The sequence below is a fragment of the Salmo trutta genome, unplaced genomic scaffold, assembly GCF_901001165.1.
Source record: "Salmo trutta unplaced genomic scaffold, fSalTru1.1, whole genome shotgun sequence".
Taxonomy (NCBI): Eukaryota; Metazoa; Chordata; class Actinopteri; order Salmoniformes; family Salmonidae; genus Salmo; species Salmo trutta.
In genome coordinates this window covers 14,943,006-14,966,844 of record NW_021822911.1, presented here as the reverse complement: position 1 = coordinate 14,966,844, position 23,839 = coordinate 14,943,006, and the positions used below count along the sequence as shown (strand labels likewise).

Genomic DNA, 23,839 nt, shown 5'->3' with positions numbered 1-23,839 from the left:
TGTGCATATAGAAAACACGTGATCTTGGTATGTGTACGTGTGTGGAGAACGAGACACAGACTAACTGTGAATTGGTCGTCTCGTTCTGTAGCAACAGTTAGTTATTCTAGTCTTCTAGTGAGGTGTCAAAACAACAGGGAATCACTCTAGACACAGTTCCTCTGAAGTAGATCAACGGTTCCCTGAATTGGGCCAAGCGCCTTTGGCCTGTCTGTCGAAAGGGTGTGTGGTTACAGACCCACATAAACTTCTCAACCTTAAAAAGATCCTTCAACACAGAAGTCATATCAACTTAAAAAGGTTGACATAGATTTTCCCTCACATTGTACAGAGATAAATCAGATCCAGACTGAACTGTGTGGTGTAGTAGGGAGTTGTAGTTTTTCTAGAGATAAATCAGACCCAGACTGAACTGTGTGATGTAGTAGAGTTGTAGTTTCCAACAGGCCAATATTCTACATAGTTTAGTGCATAAAACGTAATTAACTACAGTGACCATAATCCATTGCGAGCCTACTTGCCTTGTCTGTGTTTCTTTTACACCTGCTATGTAAAAGAGACAGAAGAATGCACAATGGTCAATGCTATCAGGGATCCTTGGGACATCCCTAGCTTAAACCCTAACCCCTACCTTAACCATTTTAAATGTCAACTTCAACGGGCTAGGGACGTCCCAAGGATGTATCTCTACCTCAAAATACATGATCTAAGTGATTGATAGTTGGTATTCAGCAGTCATAAAGCCTTATTTACTTTAATGAACTACTAAAATAGTGATTTTGTCAGACAGCATAGACAGCAGCTCTACACTTTATTGACTGACTGATCCATTCATCCTTCCATCCCTCCTCAGCCTTCCTCTCCTCTGAAGACCCAGTGAGGGTGGAGCTCAGTCAGAGAGCTGTTGAGGGACTGGTTAGGAAGAACACTTCTACAGCCAGAGAGGTGAGAGGTCACACATGGTTTGGATGGTAAATATTTATGTCCCCTTAGTGGTTCATCGCGTCAGCAAAAGGGAATATGTTCCATCATCCATGTTTATTTACATTAGTGCAAATTGTCCACTGATATGGGTGTAATTTCTCATCCCTTTTGGCTGTGTGAATGTTAATCCTGGTCGATATGCAGCTTGGAGTGATCAGATGACAGAAGTCACATTTAGGTGCCAGGTGTAACTGAGGCCATAGATGCTCCATATCCATTACTTTGAGTGTTTTATATAATATGACTAAATGTGTTTCTATGTTGCAGGGGCAGTCAAGAAATGGAACAGCAAGGCCACAGAACATGACATAATCAGAGCTGTGGGAGACCACCTCAAGCCCCTGGTAGAGCCGGGGGTGGTGTTTACCACTCCACCACGCCTTCAGCAGGCTGGAAAAGTGGGATTGATCTATTTGATCCATTTGTTTGTTTCAGTTCTCAGTAGTTGAATCCTCTGATGTATTGTTGAGTTCAACATTTTTCATTTTCAACAAATGAACTGGTTGGTTGAAAAGTGATAAACATGCATACCATTTGCACTATATTGACAGTGGAAGATATACTGAATTTATACTGTTTTTCATGCTAAGAACGACCAATATGTGTTGCTTTTGCACATATTTGTTAATTGGTTTTGCAAGTCTGTTGATTGGTCGATCATTAGGTTAATTTGTTTTGCAATATGTTCAAATCAAGCTTTATTTATACAGCACATTTCAGACATGGATGCAACTGAATGGCTTCACATGGGAGAAAAACAATGAAAATAAACAAATATTTAGTACACAACAAAACATAAGAGGATAAAAAAGTAAATTAACTTAAAGACTTATGGGCACCTTAAAGAAATTCCATTGATTAAAATATTAATTGGGTGCAATATCCAACCCAAAATATAACTTGTTTTTAGGAGGGTCTCTGAAAGACACTATGGGGGTGTCCACTGGAAGTTGACTAGTAACAACAACTGGGACCTAAAAGACACCCACCATGAGACCCACTAAATCTGCCCAAGAAGAGGCAAACAAAAGAAAAACCCACACCAAACTTAAAGACAGGAAGCAAACCAAAAAGGTGGAGCAACTAAAGGTGTTGACTGTCCACATGTATCAAGACAACTGGAGCACTGGGCCAGACACTCTTAAATAGAACCTGGACCAGCTCAGGTGAAACACCTTCCCACTAACGAGATGGACAAGCCAGCACAGGTGTAACACATACTGACTAACGAGGTGACACCAATCAGTGCGTCCTACGTGCTAACGAGCTGTACGTGCTAACGAGCTAGACGTGCTAACGAGCTAGACGGGCTAACGAGCTAGACGGGCTAAGGAGCTAGACGGGCTAACGAGCTAGACGGGCTAAGGAGCTAGACGGGCTAACGAGCTAGACGGGCTAACGAGCTAGACGTGTTAAAGTCCAACCTCAAAACATAAATGGAAAAACCAAAGCCTTTAACACCTTCCCCCTTAAGACAACAAATATATCCTACATTTCTTTTGGACAAATTTGCTCACCACCAACAGAAAACAACTTCCATTTCACATTATAATCAACTACAATGCTTCACCTCCTACAATATAAACATGGTGTCTACTGCCTGTCAACAATTAAAAACAAGAAAAAAACCACGTATTTCTAAATAATAATATACAATAGTATTATTTTGTTTCTCCTTTTTCTTTCTATAGAATTCTAAAACTCACTAGCTTCTAGAACACTCGTCTTCCTAAAACTCACTAGATTCTAGAACTTTCGTCTTCCTAAAACTAACTAGCTTCTAGAACACTCGTCTTCCTAAATCCCACTAGCTTCTAGAACTCTAGTCTTCCTAAAACACACTAGAACTCTAGTCTTCCTAAAACTCACTAGCTTCTAGAACTCTCCTCTTTCTAAATCCCACTAGCTTCTAGAACACTCGTCTCCTTGGAACGAGCCCAAACAAAACTCATCTCCAATACGGAAAAACGTGCAGTCAAAATAAATAAAGATCCATAGCAACGCACTGGCTAAACGCAAAACACAAATCTTATATCCATTTGGGGGGAAATCAGGTTGAATCTGCTCTTGAAACTAACACAACAAAACAAAAAACACATGGAAATGGAGATATCTTTTACCTCACTGGTTAGAGGACAACCTGCAGAAGACAGTCAGCTACATTTTGGAGTGATGCATTTAAATTTAGGGGTCCCTAAACAAAGGAACACAACACTTATTTGTCATAACTCATCGATATCATGTTGAAATCAATTGTGCCGAGAGGAGGGAGATGAGGTTGCACGTCCTGTTAAAACTAACAGCTCAAAAACCACACGGAATCTGGGAATAATGTATACATCAATGGTTAGAGGACAATTTGTAGAAAACAGCCAGATACATTTTGATTCAAGTGGGTCAACAATGTGGTAAGTGTAACACAACTCTTTTTTTGTTAGTCACTTTTTATTAAATCTCATAAATAGTACTCTTCCATTTCAGAGCCTGGATTTTCCCCCTGAGGCTAATATCCATATCATGTTGAAATCAATAGAACAGGGGACAAACGTTTAGGGTTCTACATTGTGACATCATTAAAATACTCCTACTACAATGTTAAAACATTCTACATTGTGACATTAATTCATTGAAATCATGAAACAACTCGTTCATGTATTTTCTGATATTTGATCAGAGTTCTTTTATCAGATTATCTCTGGTCACAGCTAAGAGATTTCTCTCCTCTGTGTGTTCTCTGGTGTAGAGTCAGATCACTAGATGTAATAAACCTCTTCCCACATTGAGCACAGCTATAAGGTTTCTCTCCTGTGTGTATACTCTGGTGCACTGTCAGATGGCTAGATCGACTAAAACTCTTCCCACATTGACCACAGATATAAGGTTTCTCTCCTGTGTGTGTTCTCTGGTGTAAAGTCAGAGAGCCAGATGAGGTAAAACTCTTCCCACATTTAGCACAGCTATAAGGTTTATCTCCTGTGTGTGTTCTCTGGTGTAGAGTCAGATCACTAGATGTAATAAACCTCTTCCCACATTGAGCACAGCTATAAGGTTTCTCTCCTGTGTGTATTCTCTGGTGCACTGTCAGAGTGCTAGATTGACTAAAACTCTTCCCACATTGACCACAGATATAAGGTTTCTCTCCTGTGTGTGTTCTCTGGTGTGAATTCAGAGAGCCAGATGTGGTAAAACTCTTCCCACATTGAGCACAGCTATAAAGTTTCTCTCCTGTGTGTATTCTCTGGTGCACTGTCAGAGTGCTAGATTGACCAAAACTCTTCCCACATTGACCACATATATGTTTCTCTCCTGTGTGTGTTCTCTGGTGTATAGTCAGAGCGCCACATGTAGTAAAGCTCTTCCCACATTGATCACAGAGAAAAGGTTTCTCTCCTGTGTGTGTTCTCTGGTGTGCTATCAGGTTGGTTGACTGAGTAAAACTCTTCCCACATTGACCACAGATATAAGGCTTCTCTCCTGTGTGGATTCTCCGATGAATTTTAATGCATGATGAGTTGAATCTCTTCCCACAGTCAGAGCAGCAGTGAGTTTTCTTCCTTGTGGGTCTCTGCAGGTGTTTATTGAGGACTTCTGATCTGGAGAGACTCTTCTCTGCCTTGTCAGCATCATGATGTTGTTGAGGCTCCCCAGAGGATCCACGATAGTCCCGTCTCTCTCCTGTGTGAACAACAAAGTCATACAGATGGTTAAATGCCCACAACAGCAGAAATCCACTGTTTATTTGAGGTAAAAAGGTATGACCAGAGAGTACCCATGAAGTTGTACAACAGTCAAGACCTAAGCAGTGTGCCAGATGACTTTTGGCCTCCAATATAGGCCCCTTTCTGTGTTTGCTAAAATTGCAGCGATGCACACGCAATTTGGTTGTAGAAACTCCTCCATTCTAATGACGAAACCACTAGTTATGGATGTAGTATATCTGGTAATGAGGAAACCGCTAGTTATGGATGTAGTATATCTGGTAATGAGGAAACCACTAGTTATGGATGTAGTATATCTGGCAATGAGGAAACCACTAGTTATGGATGTAGTATATCTGGTAATGAGGAAACCACTAGTTATGGATGTAGTATATCTGGTAATGAGGAAACCACTAGTTATGGATGTAGTATATCTGGTAATGAGGAAACCACTAGTTATGGATTTTTATTTTATTTTATTTAACCTTTATTTAACCAGGAAGGGCTCATTGAGATTTAAAATCTCTTTTTCAAGAGCGTCCTGGCCAAGATAGGCAGCGCCAAGTCATTACAAAAATTACAGACAAACAACATGAAAAAACTACAAGTAATCAATTAAAAACCATAGAATTAACAAAGAGTATAACAAAATCAAAAACAGCAAATTAAAAACATTGACATGTCAGGGAATCAGTCTCCAGATCATTCATCCGTGATTTAAAAATACCAATCGGGACAAGTTCATCCAGTTTAAAAGTATTTTGTAAGGCATTCCAAGACGATGGTGCAGAGTACATAAAAGCCCTTTTACCAAATTCAGTCCGGACATTTGGAACAGTTAGCAGGATAAAGTCCAGCGAACGAAGAGAGTAGCCACCACATTTCTGAACAATAAAAATGCCCAAATAAAAAGGTAGTAAACCCAAATGGCTTTGTAAATAAAAGTATACCAGTGACTGAGCCTACGAGTGACTAGAGAAGGCCAGCCAACCCTGGTATACAAAGTGCAGTGGTGCATAAGGGTTTTGCAATTTAAAATAAATCTCAAAGTGCCATGGTAAAGGGTGTCAATTGATCTCAAACACTGAGCGGAAGCATTCATATATAAAATATCCCCATAGTCTAGTAAAGGCATAAATGTAGCTGATACTAGCCTCCTTCTGGCATCAAAAGAAAAACAAGCCTTATTCCTAAAATAAAATCCTAATTTCAGCTTCAATTTTTTTGTAAGTTGTTGAATATGCATTTTAAAAGAGAGGCCATCATCAATCAAAATTCCAAGATATTTATATGAGGTTACAACCTCAATCTCCTTGCCCTGACAGGTAGTAATAGGTTAAAGGTTCAGAGGTCTATTTCTTGCTTTAGAAAACACCAGTAGTTTAGTTTTGTCAGTATTGAGGATAAGCTTCAATTGAGACAAGGTATGTTGAACAGTATTAAAAGCAGTTTGCAAGTTCTGGAAAGCTTTTGTAAGAGATGAAGCACAACAGTAAATAACAGTATCATCAGCATAAAAATGAAGTTGTGCATTTTGGACATTTTTGTCTAAATTATTTATATAAATAGTGAATAAGAGAGGACCAAGTACAGAGCCTTGGGGCACACCATTTAAGACAGACAATTTAACAGACCTAAGCCCATCAAATTGAGTGCACTGAGTTCTATCAGACAGATAGTTAGCAAACCATGCAACTGCATGCTCTGAAAGACCTACACTCGACAATCCCTGCCTTAGTATAGCATGATCAACTGTATCAAAAGCCTTAGAGAGATCAATAAAAAGTGAGACACAATGCTGTTTCTTGTCAAGAGCTTCAGTGATATCATTTAAGACCTTCATGGCTGCTGTAATTGTGCTGTGCTTCTTCCTGAAACCCGATTGGTACATTGATAAAATAGAGTTAGTATATAAAAACTATTTTAGCTGGTCACTCACAAGGGTTTCAAGTATTTTGACCAGGGGTGACAGCTTTGAGATTGGCCTATAATTATTTAAAAGAGTTGGATCTCCCCCTTTTAAAAGTGGCAGGACAAATGCTGATTTCCAGATCTTTGGAATTTCATTACATTCCAGGGTTAGATTAAACAGATATGTAAGTGGTTCAGCTATGAAATCAGCTGCCAGATTTAAAAAGCAGGGATCCAAAAGATCAGGACCTGCAGGCTTTCTCTGGTCTAAGGATTTCAGGGCCTTATGTACCACCTGCACTGAGAATGGCAAAAAGCTAAAAGTTTGACCAGCTCTCACTGGTTCATCCACACAAGGTTGTACAGAGACAGAGGACACTGAATCAAATAGTCTACCAGATGATACAAAGTGCTCATTGAAACAATTCAGCATTTCAGTTTTGTCATATACAGCAACAGTCCTTCAATACACATGACGGTAATTCATTAAAACATTACTGTTACCAGACATAGACTTAATAGCCTTCCAAAACTTTCTAGGGTCATTCAGGTTATCAGTGGTAACAGACATAAAATATTCAGACTTGGCCTTCCTGAGAAGAGAAGAACACTTGTTTCGTAACTGCCTAAAAACAAGCCAATCAGCATCAGAACACGATTTCCTTGCTTTAGCCCAGGCTAGATTACGGTCGTGAACAATGCAAGAAAGCTCAGACGAAAACCATGGATTATCCCTCCCTTTAACCCTGAACCTGCGGAATGGAGCATGTCTGTTTACTATTTGGAGAAAACCATCATGAAAGAATTTCCAGGCAGTTTCCACATCAGGGATAAGCTCAATCTTGCTCCAGTCAAAATAAAACAAATCATGAAAGAAAGCCTGCTCAATGAAACACTTCAGATTTCTCTTACGAATAAAACGCGGGTTAGACTTAGAAATCTTAGTAACAACAACAGCACAATGGTCACTTAAATCATTACAAAAAACACCAACCGCAGAATATTTATGTGGAACATTTGTCAATATCAAATCAATCAGGGTAGATTTATCTGGGCATTTTAGATTAGGGCGAGTGGGTGAGTTAATCAACTGGGTAAGATTCATAGAATTACAAAACATTTTTAAATGATCAGACACTGGCATTAACCAACACCAGTTGAGATCACCAATCAAAATCATTTCACTGTAAAGAAGTTTAGACATGAGGTGCGTCAAAGAAGAAAATGCATCACCGAGAGCAGTGATGTTCTCAACTTGTTCTCAACTGGCCTACCTGGTTAAATAAAGGTGAAATAAAAAAATAAAAAATAGAATCTTAACTTTATTGACAACACCCAAATGGATACTTTCATTAACGCGGTTCTTCAATAATTACACATAATTCATAATACTGTAGCAAACATTATATTAAACAGGACATTCAAACGAGCCATACAATTATAATCCAAAGTAGTGTGAAATGAACTCATCATCAACCTGGAAATGGATGTTACTCCCCTGAGTTTTCCCCCCATTCACATTCAGAATACATTGTGAAAAACTAAAATCTTTGCTCACCATTTTTGCTCCAGGCAGATATAGTACATTCATAACTATCGGTTTCCTCATTAGCAGGGAGGAGTTTCTGCAATCAAATTGCCCTCGTGCCGCAATTTTAGCAAACACATAAAGGGGCCTATATTGGAGTCCAAAAGTCGCCTGGCACACTGCTTAGAGTTTCAACAACATGAATAACTTATTTCTAGCCTACAATCATCGATGTTACTACTAATGTGAAAACAAGACAAAATATGACTATTCTTGCTCATTTTAAGGCAAATATCAAATAATTTTAACATTCATTACAGACGTCAATTGTTGTCCAACATCATGGCTCTGCTGTTGGCATCACCTTTTACAGTGGATTACCGCTGTTTGGGGCCTTTAATCATCTGTCTGACTTTGTTGTTCACACAGGAGAGATACGGGACTATCGTGGATCCTCTGGGGAGCCTCAACAACCTCGTGATGCTGAAGAGGCAGAGAAGAGTCTCTCCACATTAGAACACCTCAATAAACACCTGCAGACATCCACAGGGAAGAGAACTCACTGCTGCTCTGACTGTGGGAAGAGATTCACCTCATCAGGCATTAAAATTCATCAGAGAACACACACAGGAGAGAAACCTTATTGCTGTGGTGAATGTGGGAAGAGTTTTGGTCGATCTTGCCATCTGACTCAACACAAGAGAATACACACAGGACAGAAACCTTATAGCTGTGGTCAATGTGGGAAGAGTTTTGGTCAATCTGGCCAGCTGGTATCACACCAGAGAACACACACAGGAGAGAAACCTTATAGCTGTGGTCAATGTGGGACGAGTTTTGCTACATCTAGCGCTCTGACACTACACCAGAGAATACACACAGGAGAGAAATATTATAGCTGTGGTCAATGTGGGAAGAGTTTTGGTCGATCTGACCATCTAGTATCACACCAGAGAACACACACAGGAGAGAAACCTTATAGCTGTGGTCAATGTGGAACAGGTTTTGCTACATCTAAAGCTCTGACTCTACACCAGAGAACACACACAGGAGAGAAACCTTATAGCTGTGGTCAATGTGGGAAGAGGTTTACTGCATCTAGCACTCTGACTCAACACCAGAGAATACACACAGGAGAGAAATCTTATAGCTGTGATCAATGTGGGAATAGTTTTGGTCGATATGGAGCGCTGATAGTGCACCAGAGAATACACACAGGAGAAAAATCTTATAGCTGTGGTCAATGTGGGAAGAATTTTACTACATCTTGGTATCTGACTATACACCAACGAACACACACAGGAGAGAAACCGTATAGCTGTAATCAATGTGGGAAGAGTTTTACTACATCTGGCTCTCTGACTTCACACCAGAGAATACACACAGGAGAGAAACCTTATTGCTGTGGTCAATGTGGGAAGAGTTTTGTTTCATCTAGCGGTCTGACAGTACACAAGAGAACACACACAGGAGAGAAAAATTATAGCTGTGACCAGAGATAATCTGATAAAAAACTTCTGATCAAACATCAGAAAATACATGAAGGAGTTGTTTCATGATATCAATGAAATAATGTCACAATGTAGAATGTTTTAACATTGTAGTAGGAGTATATTAATGATGTCACAATGTAGAACCCTAAACGTTTGTCCCCTGTTCTATTGATTTCAACATGATATGGATATTAGCCTCAGGGGGAAAATCCAGGCTCTGAAATGGAAGAGTACTATTTATGTGATTTAACAAAAAGTGACAAACACAAAAAGAGTTGTTACAATTACCACGTTGGTGGCCCACTGGAATCACAATGCAACACTTCAAAATGTATCTGGCTGTTTTCTACAAGTTGTCCTCTAACAAGTGATGTACACATTATTCCCAGATTCCATGTGGTTTTTGAGCTGTTAGTTTTAACAGGACGTGCAACCTCATTTCCCTCCTCCTCTCGCACAATTGATTTCAACATGATATCGATGAGTTATGACAAATAAGTGTTGTGTTCCTTTGTTCAGTGACCCCCTAAATTGAAATGCATCACTCCAAAATGTAGCTGACTGTCTTCTGCAGGTTGTCCTCTAACCAGTGAGGTTAAATATATCTCCCATTTCCATGTGTTTTTTTAGTTGTGTTAGTTTCAACAGCACATACAACCTGATTTCCCCCCTAATTGATATCAGTGATTTATTGCTGCTTTTGCAGTTTTATAAAGGTGCTTGTTTAAAAAAATTCCAAGTAATATGATTATTGTGGCAGATGTTTGTGTATATAGCACATTTTATGTTTACGTTTTCAATATATCACAAACTGTTTTTGCATATTGGTTATTGATTTGGACATGTTAAAACTGTGTTTTGACATTGGGGATATCCCACTTAGCAAAATGTAATTGAAAAGATGTTGAAAATAAGACTATGCAATCAAATATTTCATATTTACATTTCATATAACATTTAGTAATGATAATTATTTATGCAACCAACTGACAATTTTTTGGTACAATTATATTGACATTGTTCCCCTGCTTTTAGAATATCAGGGTTCATGGTGAGGACAACTTGGTTTCTGATTGTCTCAAAGTGGGCAGTCAAACAGTTTTGTGTTTAGCCAGTGCGTTGCCATGGATCACAATTTATTTTGACTGCACGTTTTTCCGTATTGGAGATGAGTTTTGTTTGGGCTCGTTCCAAGGGGACGAGAGTTCTAGAAGCTAGTGAGTTTTAGGATTCTGTAGAAAGAAAAAGGAGAAAATATACGATTGTATATTATTATTTAGAAATGTGTTCTTTTCTTGTTTTTAATAGTTGACAGCCAGTAGACACCATATTTATATTGGTGAAGGTGAATCATTGTAGTTGATTATAATGTGAAATGGAAGTTGTTTTCTGTTGGTGGTGAGCAAACTTGTCCAACAAAAATATAGGATATATTTGTTGTCTTGAAGGGGAAGGTGTTACAGGCTTTGGTTTTTCCATTTTATGTTTTGAGGTTGGACGCCAGCACGTCTAGCTCGTTAGCGCGTCTAGCTCGTTAGCGCGTCTAGCTCGTTAGCGCGCGTAGGACGCGCTGATTGGTGTCACCTCGTTAGTCAGTATGTGTTACACCTGTGCTGGCTTGTCCATCTCGTTAGTGGGAAGGTGTTTCACCTGAGCTGGTCCAGGTTCTATTTAAGAGTGTCTGGCCCAGTGCTCCAGTTGTCTTGATAGATGTGGAGAGTCAACACCTTTAGTTGCTCCACCTTTTTGGTTTGCTTCCTGTCTTTGAGTTTGGTGTGGGTTTTTCTTTTGTTTTCCTCTTCTTGGGCAGATTTAGTGGGTCTCATGGTGGGTGTCTTTTAGGTCCCAGTTGTTGTTACTAGTCAACTTACAGTGGACACCCCCATAGTGTCTTTCAGAGCCCCTCCTAAAAACAAGTTATATTTTGGGTTGAATATAGCATCATATTGTTGATATTTTAATCAATGGCATTTCCTTAGAATGCTCATTAGTTGTCATTCTTCTGTTTTTTATCCTTGTATTTGTGTACTAAATATTTATGTTTATTTTCATTGTTTTTTCCTGTGAAGCCATTGTGTTGCATCCATGTCTGACAAGTCTGTATAAATAAAGCTTGATTTTATATAAACACATTGTAAAACAAATTTACCCAATGACTGACCAATCAACAGACTCCTGGTCCCTCTTAGTATGAAAACAGTATCAATCCCACTTTTCCAGCCTGCTGAAGGCGTGGTGGAGTGGTAAACACCACCCCCGGCTCTACCAGGGGCTTGAGGTGGTCTCCCACAGCTCTGCTTATGTCATGTTCTGTGGCCTTGCTGTTCCATTTATTGACTGCCCCTGCAACACAGAAAGAAAGAAATACATTTAGTCATATTAAATAAAACACTCAATGTAATAGATATGTAGCATCTATGGCCTCAAATACACTTGGCATCTAAATGTGACTTCTGTCATCTGATCACTCCAAGCTGCATTAGGTTCAGATCTACCAGGATGGGCCTTTGACATAGTCTGGACACAGTCAGGCCACTGATTATGCATAAGCAATGTAAAGAGATGGGGTGAATGAGTGGGGAAAAGTACATTTTACACAAATTACCTTCATAACAAATCAAATGTTGTTGGTCACATACAGGTGTTCAGCAGATGTTATTGCAGGTGTAGCGAAATGCTTGTCCTTCTAGTTCCCACAGTGCAGCAATATCTAACAATTAATATCTAACAATTTCACAACAAATACCCAATACACACAAATCTAAGTAAAGGAATGGAATTAGGAATATATAAATATATGGATAAACAATGTCAGAGCAGCATAGACTGAGATACAGTTTATACATATGAGATGAGAAATGATATGTAAACATTATTAAAGTGACTAGTGTTCCATTTATTAAAGTGGCCAATGATGTCAAGTCTACATGTAGGCTGCAGTCTCTCTGTGCTGTTTAACAGTCTGATGGCCTTGAGATAGAAGCTGTTTTTCAGTCTCAGCGTTGATGCACCTGTACTGATCTCGCCTTCTGAATGATAGCGGGTGAACAGGCAGTGGCTCGGGTAATAACAAAGAACACGTATGTATGCCTGGGGGGAAATTCACTTTCATACAGCCAAAAGTGATGAGAAATTACAGCAATACCAGTGGACAATTTTCACTAAATAAACATAAATGGAACATGTTCCCTTTTGCTGACGTGATGAACCGCTAAGGGGACGTAAATATTTACCATCTAAACCATGTGTGACCTCTCACCTCTCTGGCTGTAGAAGTGTTCTTCCTAACCAGTCCCTCAACAGCTCTCTGACTGAGCTCCACCCTCACTGGGTCTTCAGAGGAGAGGAAGGCTGAGGACGGATGGAAGGATGAATGGATCAGTCACTCAATAAAGTGTAGAGCTGCTGTCTATGCTGTCTGACAAAATCACTATTTTAGTAGTTCATTAAAGTAAATTAGGCTTTATGACTGCTGAATACCAAATATCAATCACTTAGATCATGTATTTCCAGGTAGAGATACATCCTTGGGACGTCCCTAGCCCGTTGAAGTTGACATTTAAAATGGTTAAGGTAGGGGTTAAGGTTAGGGTTTAGGGTAGGGATGTCCCAAGGATCCCAGATAGCATTGACCATTGTGCATTCTTCTGTCTCTTTTACATAGCAGGTGATGGGTTCTGACTTCTGAACTTGAAAATATGAAATATCCTTATTTATGTGAAATTGAATGAAACAATAATGTATGTTAATGCTAATATGATGTACAATATTCCATGATGTTTCTATATGATAACAATAGAGTGATATATTTAATATGATGTACAATATTCAATGATGTTTCTACATGATAACAATAGAGTGATATATTGAATATGATGTACAATATTCCATTATGTTTCTATATGATAACAATAGAGTAATATATTTAATATGATGTACAATATTCCATGATGTTTCTATATGATAACAATAGAGTAATATATTTAATATGATGTACAATATTCCATGATGTTTCTATATGATAACAATAGAGTAATATATTTAATATGATGTACAATATTCCATGATGTTTCTATATGATAACAATACAGTAATATATTTAATATGATGTACAATATTCCATGATGTTTCTATATGATAACAATAGAGTAATATATTTAATATGATGTACAATATTCCATGATGTTTCTATATGATAACAATAGAGTAATATATTTAATATGATGTACAATATTCCATTATGGTTCTATATGATAACAATAGAGTCAAATATTGAATATGACATATACTATTTTTTAACAGTTTCACTAATTCATTTTAATTAACTTAATCATTATGATTCAACATCAGTTCACCGTCTCACCTCACACTGTATTGGAGCAGCAGCAGCTGACTGCCCGGTTCAACATCAGTTCACCGTCTCACCTCATACTGTATTGGAGCAGCAGAAGCTGACTGCCCGGTTCAACATCAGTTCACCGTCTCACCTCATACTGTATTGGAGCAGCAGCAGGTGACTGCCCGGTTCAACATCAGTTCACCGTCTCACCTCATACTGTATTGGAGCAGCAGCAGCTGACTGCCCGGTTCAACATCAGTTCACCGTCTCACCTCATACTGTATTGGAGCAGCAGCAGCTGACTGCCTGGTTCAACATCAGTTCACCGTCTCACCTCATACTGTATTGGAGCAACAGCAGCTGACTGCCCGGTTCAACATCAGTTCACCGTCTCACCTCATACTGTATTGGAGCAGCAGCAGCTGACTGCCCAGTTCAACATCAGTGCACCGTCTCACCTCATACTGTATTGGAGCAGCAGCAGCTGACTGCCCGGTTCAGCATCAGTTCACTGTCTCACCTCATACTGTATTGGAGAAGCAGCAGCTGACTGCCCAGTTCAACATCAGTTCACCGTCTCACCTCATACTGTATTGGAGCAGCAGCAGCTGACTGCCCAGTTCAACATCAGTTCACCGTCTCACCTCATACTGTATTGGAGCAGCAGCAGCTGACTTGATCGTTGATGCTAATCATCATGTTTGAATCTGAGAGTAAATAGAGCCGACTACACTCTAAAAATGAAGGGTTCAACTGGAGTTGTTCTCAGATCCCCTAAGAACCATAGGGTTCTTAGTCAATGAACAACAGCCCCAAAAGGTTCTTCAAAGAACTTGTTAGAAGGTGGGTTAATAGAGGAACCTCCGTTGTTGCTGGACTTCTTCCGGGAACTTCGCAATTACAAATGAAAACGATGGTGACAAGTTTGGATGCGACAACAGTTAAAAAGGTTAAGTTGGGTTGATGTTTGGCTCTGAATATGTCTCGAAATCATTTATAATAATATAACATACTAATAATGAATAACGAAGACAATGATGATTTTCTGTGAATATCTTCCATAACGTTACTATAGTTAATGAACGTAAATATTAGAAAGCCGGGTTTGACCGTCGGCGTTGTATGAGCTACAGTACAGTACCGTTAGCTAGCTAGCTAACGTTATGTCCTAACTAGGCACAACTAGGTTTGGATTATTTCCTCAACTATATTCTTTCCCATATATTGTATATCGTTTCCATTAAGCCAACATGGCTTTACACTCATTAACGTAAGTTTCCAATCTAGAGCAGTTCTCACTTTTGTGATAATGAACTAGCTAACGTTTGCTTCGTTAACTAACTAACTAACTAAGGACGGTGACCTGTCCAGACGAGATGTTACAACGAACTGAATCGTCAATGGAGGTCTTCCTCTTTATATAGCCTGCTACAGCATGCAATACTATTAACTCACAAGGGGGCATAACGTTACATGGACAATACTATCCCATTTAGGAAACGTTACATGTACAATACTATCCCATTTAGGATACATTACATGTACAATACTATCCCATTTAGGAAACGTTACATGGACAATACTATCCCATTTAGGAAACGTTACATGTACAATACTATCCCATTTTGGAAACGTTACATGTACAATACTATCCCATTTTGGAAACATTACATGTACAATACTATCCCATTTTGGAAACATTACATGTACAATACTATCCCATTTTGGAAACGTTAGGGCTGTATGGCAGTACTGTTACTGTATGGCAGTACTGTACTGGCTAGTGCTTTCTCCAATATGTTCTTCCATTTTACATTATATTATTTGTCGATGCCATTTATCTTTCAATATTTATTTAATATATATTAATGGTTGTAAGACTATTCTTTGACACATTTTCTCTTCCTTTGAAATTGTTATAGGACTGTCACAGAATAAGTCGTGCGGGAGAGAGAAGGACCAAGGCGCAGCGGAAGTGTGGATACTCATATTTATTACTGCAAAAAACATGTAAAGGTATCCACTTGAGAAAACAAAACAATAAACAAAACAATGGACGGTACTCACAATGTGACGGTGTGGCAGGCTCAACCAAACAAAGCAGTGCTCACAACAATTCCCCACAACCCCAAAGACAAACACACACACACACCTATATAGGACTTCCAATCAAAGGCAACTATACACACCTGCCTTCAATTGGAAGTCCCAATCATCCAACCAACATATACAAACACAAACCTGCCACGTCCTGACCCCAAAACTAAAACACTAGCTCCATCTGCTGGTCAGGACGTGACAGTACCCCCCCCTCAAGGTGCAGTCCCCGGAATGCACCTAAAAAGAAAAACACAAGAAAAACACAAGAAAATCCCCAATACCCCAACAAAAAATAACCCCTAAACCATAAGGGAGGGAAGGGAGGGTGGCTGCCGTCACCGACGGCACTGTGCTACACCCTCCCTCCCCAACCCACCTATCCTGGAGGTGGCTCCGGTTCTGGCCGTTCCAGGCAGTCGGGCCACTTTGGCAGTTCGGGGCAGTCTGGCAGCTCGGGACAGTCTGGGCAGTCTGGCCACTCCCGCAGTTCAGGGCAGTCTGGCCACTCCGGCAGTTCAGCGCAGTCTGGCCACTCCGGCAGTTCAGCGCAGTCTGGCCACTCCGGCAGTTCAGCGCAGTCTGGCCACTCCGGCAGTTCAGCGCAGTCTGGCCACTCTGGCGACTGTTGACTGGCGGGCAGCTCTGACGACTGTTGACTGGCGGGCAGCTCTGACGACTGTTGACTGGCGGGCAGCTCTGACGACTGTTGACTGGCGGGCAGCTCAGACGACTGTTGACTGGCGGGCAGCTCAGACGACTGTTGACTGGCGGGCAGCTCAGGCGACTGTTGACTGGCGGGCAGCTCAGGCGACTGTTGACTGGCGGGCAGCTCAGGCGACTGTTGACTGGCGGGCAGCTCTGGCGACTGTTGACTGGCGGGCAGCTCTGGCGACTGTTGACTGGCGGGCAGCTCTGGCGACTGTTGACTGGCGGGCAGCTCTGGCGACTGTTGACTGGCGGGCAGCTCTGGCGACTGTTGACTGGCGGGCAGCTCTGGCGACTGTTGACTGGCGGGCAGCTCTGGCGACTGTTGACTGGCGGACAGCTCTGGCGACTGTTGACTGGCGGGCAGCTCTGGCGACTGTTGACTGGCGGGCAGCTCTGGCGACTGTTGACTGGCGGGCAGCTCTGGCGACTGCTGACTGGCGGGCAGCTCTGGCGACGGTTGACTGGCGGGCAGCTCTGGCGACGGTTGACTGGCGGGCAGCTCAGACGACTGTTGACTGGCGGGCAGCTCTGGCGACTGTTGACTGGCGGGCAGCTCTGGCAACTGTTGACTGGCGGGCAGCTCTGGCAACTGTTGACTGGCGGGCAGCTCTGGCGACTGTTGACTGGCGGGCAGCTCTGGCGACTGCTGACTGGCGGGCAGCTCTGGCGATGGTTGACTGGCAGGCAGCTCTGACGACTGTTGACTGGCAGGCAGCTCTGACGACTGTTGACTGGCAGGCAGCTCTGGCGACTGTTGACTGGCGAGGCTGGGCTGACGCACTAGACTCCTGATGCGTGGGGCTGGTATTGGACTTGCCAGCCTGGAGACACGCACCTCCATGCTAGTGCGTCTAGAGGGAAACACCGGACCGAAAGGGCGCACTGGCGGTCTTGAGTGCAGGGTTGGCATCACCCCTTCCGGCTCGATGCCTACTTCGCCCTGGCACATGCGGGGTGCTGGTACCTTGCCTACCGGCCTGAAAATCCCAGGCCTCACCACAGCCCCAACCCCAAAGCACGGGACCTGTCCAGTCTGCCCTACAAGGGTACGGGGAGCTGGCCTGGGGCTGTAATCTTGCCCCGCCAAATAGCCCTTGTGCCCCCCCCTAAAAAATTATTGGGGGTGCCTCTCGGTCTCCCAGTCCTTGCCAGCCTTCTTCCGCTGCTTGGTCCTGTGTTGGTGGGGAATTCTATCACAGAATAAGTCGTGCGGGAGAGAGAAGGACCAAGGCGCAGCGGAAGTGTGGATACTCATATTTATTACTGCAAAAAACATGCAAGGTATCCACTTGCGAAAACAAAACAATAAACAAAACAATGGACGGTACTCACAATGTGACGGTGTGGCAGGCTCAACCAAACAAAGCAGTGCTCACAACAATTCCCCACAACCCCAAAGACAAACACACACACCTATATAGGACTTCCAATCAAAGGCAACTATACACACCTGCCTTCAATTGGAAGTCCCAATCATCCAACCAACATATACAAACACAAACCTGCCACGTCCTGACCCCAAAACTAAAACACTAGCTCCATCTGCTGGTCAGGACGTGACAAGGACAGAACATGGACACAATGCAATTGGGATCAAGAAGAAGGTACAGATATGTTGTAGGACAGCTGCATTTGAAGTGTACATTTAACCTACATAGCAGTCAATACAAACATAGAACATCACCCAAAACACACAAAACAAACACTCCCTGCCACGCCCTGACCAAACTACAATAACAAATAACCCCTTTTACTGGTCAGGACGTGACAGCACCCTCCCCCCCAAAGGTGCAGACCCCTTCTCCCCGGTGCTCCAGTCCACGCTGCTTGGTCTTCTTGTGGTGGGTGGTTCTGTAACGGCCGTCGAAGGGAGTAGACCAAGGCGCAGCGGGTTGAGTGCTCATATTTAAATATTTATTCGAACATTTAAACAAAACAAGAAAAACGACAGCCAAACAGTACTGTCAGGTACACTAAACACTAAACAGAAAATAATCACCCACAAAACACAATGAGAAAACCCCCTACTTAAATATGGTCTCTAATCAGAGGCAACGAGATTCAGCTGCCTCCAATTAGAGACCAACCCCAAATAATTCCAACATAGACAACCTAGATTAAACATAGAAATAGAATAACATAGAACATCACCCAAAAACCCCAAAACACACAAACAAACACCCCCTGCCACACCCTGACCAAACTACAATAACAAATAACCCCTTTTACTGGTCAGGATGTGACAATACACACTAAAGCTGAAAAAATCTGTATTTAGCATCAAGTCTACAATATTGTTAGTTTACCTATGATTCATCTTTAATGTTGTTTTTATTGTACATCATTAGTTGTATTTTTTAAATGTCATGTCATGTATTCCCCTGTGGCTCAGTTGGTAGAGGATGGTGTTTGCAACGCCAGGGTTGTGGGTTTGATTCCCACGGGGGGCCAGTACAACAACAACAAAAATGCATGAAATTAAATGTATGCATTCACTACTGTAAGTCGCTCTGGATAAGAGCGTCTGCTAAATGACTAAAATGTAAAATGTCATGAAAAGCACTATACAAAGTAAATGTATTATGTATTATGGTCTGACATGCCTGCAGAAATGTTGCAATTTTGTAATGTGTTTTGTTTGGTAAATTGTTTTGTAAATATTAATTTACATTTGTGGTGCCACTAAATAAACAATGAATTATTTAAATCAATACTGTCAATATTGTTATTATTAATATTAAAATATGTTTTTATAATGGAGGGAGGGTGGACAGGGAGTTTAAAAAATGAACCCCAAAAGGTTCTTTGAGGAACCATGATAAGGGGTTCTTCAAAGAACTTATAGGAGTTCCCACAAAAGGTTCTTCAAATAACTTTTAGGGGTTCCCCCACAGTTCGAATTTGAAGAACCCCTAAAGGATATTCCAGGAACCTTTGCTTTTTAGAGTGTATATTGATAAAAGTCACCTTGTCCGAGAGACATTTACATAGTTATACACAGCCCAATTTGGGGTGAAATAGCGGCCACAACAGACAGACCTGAAATCGACCATAATTCGACGTCCTTGGACGTCACGTGCTTACTGGGTATGACCAAAGTTATTCTATTTATCTACACTTTGAAGTACATTTTTACACTATAATAAATGTTTCTGATGCCACATCACCCGTTTTCAATGGGAGTCGTTGGTTTTTAGGGGCAGTCGCTTTTTGTCTGAAAGTATTTTCTCAACTGCGATACCAACTCCAGTCAGCAGATGGCGATGTGCGTCTTTCAGGTCATTCTGCCACTGTGACGTATATTCTAGTGGACGAGACGCTTCTTCAACATCAACAGCTAGTCAGCCACCTTGGTTCACTCTAACTTTATGGAAAAAGGTTTATTCAATAAATCTAGCAACTCCTCTCATACTGGGAACAACCCCCCCAGACCTTAAGGGCAGTTTATTTCAAATGTAGTACCTGGATGGAGAAAATCCAATTAGCGTTTTATAGTTACATCGTTAGGGTAACTTAACCTAAAGTGGACACACTCCCATCAGTTTCTGAGACAACTGCCCAGACTTTGTAGATTGTTTAATAATGCTGAAACCCTCATCTTTATCAAATTATCCATTAAAGATACCAACTCAAAACCTACGTTCGTCTACATATGGGTTGTTTAAATTGCATCTAATTATATTCCCAGTATTACGTTATCAAATATCTACTAATCGATTATACAGACGTACAATTCGTCACATTTTCATATATTCACAGAATCCATATAAAACGTAAGAAATTCTCAGGTAGTCACAAGAACCATTTCATTAGCTTTTTCAAGGACTCTCCCTCGTGCACCATTTACCCAGGTCACCAGGAGCGGTCACCAAGTCAAGATTCACATCCCCATCGCCAAATGTGGTGGTTAATTTCTTTAATATCAATTGAGGAGACAAACTTATCACACAAGTCAGAGTTATTCTTAAACTAAATCTTTATTCACTTATAAGGGAGCAGGTCAATACAACGTACACATATAAAGTGAATCAATTGAGTGTTCTACGATAATGATGGCTGGTCGACGAATCATCCCCAGATGATTCATTGAGAGATGATTCACCCCCAGATGATTTGTTGAGATGAATCATCCCCAGATGATTCGTTGAGAGATGAATCACCCCCAGATGATTCGTTGAGAGATGAATCACCCCCAGATGATTCGTTGAGAGATGAATCACCCCCAGATGATTCGTTGAGAGATGAATCACCCCCAGATAATTCGTTTAGAGCCCCGAGACAAAAGTACAAAGGTATTTTAAAGCCAAGATACACCCCTTTCAACCTACATGACCAACAACAGATGTATATGTAGCGTGGTTCGTTCTGCGTTGTGTACTTTTAATCAGGACACTGCCACAACTGGAATTATGATGGTTGAATCATGTTTATTGGTCCTGCACACGAAGAGACAACACACAATATGTTAGCCCTCGGTGCAGTCACAGCTCTCGGGCACCTGCGTGAGCACATAGCAACTCACTCAAACACGGTCCCAAATACTCCCGAGTTACAATAGGTACCCTAATTAGCGAGCTTGGTGAAAGTTGTTAACATAAATCTTTATAATTGTTCACATTGTAACAAAAACTATAATTGCGTAACAGCACTTTATGCAACTTTACCACAGTTTTATATTGCCAAATTACGGCGCCAAGGACAACATACCTTGCTAGCTGAAGGTCCGGCAAAAGAGAACGGTAAAAGGGTCCGTAAGTACGGATAACCCGCGATGAACCAAACCAAAATATACAAACTTTTACAATTAGGTGTATTTACAATATAGATATCAAAAAATGTTTGTACACCGAAAAATAACATTAACTATGCTGCTGTAATTAAATAAAGAAAACACATTGAATTATTATTATTGTTATTAACTTATTAACATCCCCTCTTGACCTGGCCTACTTGAACTGTCCTTGCGTGCAACTTGGTGCATAATCTAGGGGAACAACATCACTCTACTACACCTGCACTGTAGCTAGTTAGCTAATAATACATCGTTTTTTTTTTACATTTTCAAAATCTATTTACTTACTTGAATAGGTTCTCCCAGCCATGTGGACAACTGGAAACAGGGCAGTAAAGTTTGTCACCAGAGCGTTTTAGAGGACATTACTATTGAACTATGTACCCATTTATTAACCAGACCTTCATACAAACTTGCTCTGCTGAATTCTTGATGGAGTCACAATGGGCGGCCTAAGAGGCATCTAGTCCATCTGCTGACTGGACGCAGTTCAGTAAAATGACATTTTATCTTCAGACAAAAAGTTAAAGGTGTCAAATACTTATTTCACTCATTAAAATGCAAATCAATTTATAACATTTTTGACATGCGTTTTTCAGGATTTTTTGTTGTTATTCTGTCTCTCACTGTTCAAATAAACCTACAGTTAAAATTATAGACTGATCATTTCTTTGTCAGTGAAAGTGTAAGTGGGCAAACATACAAAATCAGCAGGGGATCGAATACTTTTTACCCCCACTGTATCTCAGTCTATGCTGCTCTGACATTGTTTATCCATATATTTATATATTCCTAATTCCATTCCTTTACTTAGATTTGTGTGTATTAGGTATTTGTTGTGAAATTGTTAGATATTAATTGTTAGATATTACTGCACTGTGGGAACTAGAAGGACAAGCATTTCGCTACACCTGCAATAACATCTGAACACCTGTATGTGACCAACAACATTTGATTTGTTATGAAGGTAATTTGTGTAAAATGTACTTTTCCCCACTCATTCACCCCATCTCTTTACATTGCTTATGCATAATCAGTGGCCTGACTGTGTCCAGACTATGTCAAAGGCCCATCCTGGTAGATCTGAACCTAATGCAGCTTGGAGTGATCAGATGACAGAAGTCACATTTAGATGCCAAGTGTATTTGAGGCCATAGATGCTACATATCTATTACATTGAGTGTTTTATTTAATATGACTAAATGTATTTCTTTCTTTCTGTGTTGCAGGGGCAGTCAAGAAATGGAACAGCAATGCCACAGAACATGACATAACCAGAGCTGTGGGAGACCACCTCAAGCCCCTGGTAGAGCCGGGGGTGGTGTTTACCACTCCACCACGCCTTCAGCAGGCTGGAAAAGTGGGATTGATCTGTTTTTCATACTAAGATGGACCAAGAGTTTGTTGATTGGTCAGTCATTGGGTAAATTTGTTTTACAATGTGTTCAAATAAAATCAAGCTTTATTTATACAGACTTGTCAGACATGGATGCAACACAATGGCTTCACAGGAAAAAACAATGAAAATAAACAAATATTTAGTACACAAATACAAGGATAAAAAACAGAAGAATGACAACTAATGAGCATTCTAAGGAAATGCCATTGATTAAAATATCAACAATATGATGCTATATTCAACCCAAAATATAACTTGTTTTTAGGAGGGGCTCTGAAAGACACTATGGGGGTGTCCACTGGAAGTTGACTAGTAACAACAACTGGGACCTAAAAGACACCCACCATGAGACCCACTAAATCTGCCCAAGAAGAGGCAAACAAAAGAAAAACCCACACCAAACTTAAAGACAGGAAGCAAACCAAAAAGGTGGAGCAACTAAAGGTGTTGACTCTCCACATGTATCAAGACAACTGGAGCACTGGGCCAGACACTCTTAAATAGAACCTGGACCAGCTCAGGTGAAACACCTTCCCACTAACGAGATGGACAAGCCAGCACAGGTGTAACACATACTGACTAACGAGGTGACACCAATCAGTGCGTCCTACGTGCTAACGAGCTAGACGGGCTAACGAGCTAGACGTGCTAACGAGCTAGACGTGCTAACGAGCTAGACGTGCTAACGAGCTAGTAACCTGTAACACCTTCCCCCTTAAGACAACAAATATATCCTATATTTTTGTTGGACAAGTTTGCTCACCACCAACAGAAAACAACTTCCATTTCACATTATAATCAACTACAATGATTCACCTTCACCAATATAAACATGGTGTCTACTGGCGGTCAACAATTAAAAACACGTATTTAAATAATAATATACA

General features: G+C 40.8%; 1 pseudogene; it reads right to left on the bottom strand.

Moving 5' to 3' along the window:
* Positions 1-3,712: 3,712 nt before the first annotated feature.
* LOC115186500 (zinc finger protein 239-like) lies at positions 3,713-14,478 on the bottom strand (annotated as a pseudogene).
* Positions 14,479-23,839: the final 9,361 nt, after the last annotated feature.